Source organism: Nematolebias whitei, chromosome 14 (assembly GCF_014905685.2).
Source record: "Nematolebias whitei isolate Nwh7 chromosome 14, NemWhi1, whole genome shotgun sequence".
NCBI classification, from domain to species: Eukaryota; Metazoa; Chordata; class Actinopteri; order Cyprinodontiformes; family Rivulidae; genus Nematolebias; species Nematolebias whitei.
Genome location: NC_056511.1, coordinates 17,868,415 through 17,870,181, shown reverse-complemented (window position 1 = coordinate 17,870,181; position 1,767 = coordinate 17,868,415).

Genomic DNA, 1,767 nt, shown 5'->3' with positions numbered 1-1,767 from the left:
TACACTTGGTCAAAATAGAACCATCTACCTGTTGATGATGAATCAGCCTTGGAGTAGTTCCTTTCTGACTCGTTTCAGCGTCTCCGTCGAGAGCTACCAAACCTTCAGAAAGTCGTGCGTTGATTAGCTCAAAACAGAATTATAATCCCCAAAAAACCTCTGGATTCTTCATTGCTCTGAAGCTTTCAGAACCGACTGCACTCTCAATCTTGGAACTCTCACGTTCTCCAGAACTCTCAATCTGTTGTCAGCTCTCATTCTCTTGGAATTCTGAAAATTTGCTGTTTTATGCAAATTTTAGCTTTTTCAGCTAATTCCAAATTGTTTTTAGTTCATGCCAGCTCTTTCTGCATCCTTCTGGTAGTTTAAGCTTCTTTCTGCTTTTCAGCTACTTTGCAGCTATTTTTTTTTTATAATTTCAGCTTTATTAGCAAAATTGCCAATTTTTGTGCTCATTCCTGTTTATTTAAACCTAATTCAGTAAATATGTTTTTTTCTGCTTTCTTCTGCAAATTTAGGCTTGTTCTTATATTTCAGCGTGACCTCAGCAGAAGTAAGGAGTACCTTCAGGAGGATTAATCCGCACAAAGCAACTGGCCCAGACAACATCCCCGGAAAAGTGTTGAAGGAATGTGCTGATCAGCTCTGTGAGGTGCTGGCAGACATCTTTAACACCTCACTTACCCTGGAGACAGTTCCCACCTGCCTGAAGACTGCCACCATCATCCCAGTCCCAAAAAGCTCTACAGTGACTGGTCTGAATGACTATCGGCCAGTGGCCCTCACCCCGATAGTCGCTAAATGCTTCGAAAAACTGGTCATGACTCACATCAAAACAACCATCAACATCAACGAGGACCCTCATCAGTACGCATACCGTGAGAACCGATCAACAGAGGATGCAATCTCCTCTGTGGTCCACACTGCGCTCAACCACCTGGAGCAGAAAAACTCTTACGTCCGTATGCTCTTTGTGGACTTCACATCCGCCTTCAACACCATGATCCCCCAAACCCTGATGGACAAACTATCCACACTAGGACTAAGCCCCTCCATTTGCAACTGGGTACTAGACTTTTTAACAAACAGACCACAGTTAGTGAGGATCCACAACCTCTCCTCCTCCACCATAACCCTCAGCACTGGCTCTCCTCAGGGATGTGTGTTGAGCCCCCTTCTGTTTACTCTGCTCACATATGATTGTGCAGCTACCCATCCAGGCTGTCACATTGTAAAGTTTGCAGATGATACAGCGGTGGTGGGATGCATCACAAACAATGATGAGTCCAGCTACAGGCAAGAGGTGGAACACCTGGAGAGCTGGTGCAGAGAGAATAACCTTCACATCAATGTGAAGAAGACAAAGGAGATGATTGTGGACTTCAGAAGGAACAAAAACACCTACACCCCCCTGAACATAAGAGGATCTGCGGTGGAAGTGGTCTCCAGCTACAAGTACTTGGGTGTACACATGAATGACAACCTCAGCTGGAGCAACAACACCACCAGCCTGATCAAGAAAGCTCATCAGAGACTCTACTTCCTCAGACGGCTGAGGCGAGCTGGTCTGGGAAGCTCAGTCCTCACCTCCTTCTACAGGTGTGCAGTGGAGAGCATCCTGTGCTCGAGCATCAATGTGTGGCATGGAGGCTGCACAGCTGCAGAAAGAAAAGCTTTGCAGAGAGTGGTGAAGGCTGCACAGAAATCTGTTGGAATCAGCCTCCCCACCATCACAGACATCTACACCTCCAGATGCAGGAAGAGGGC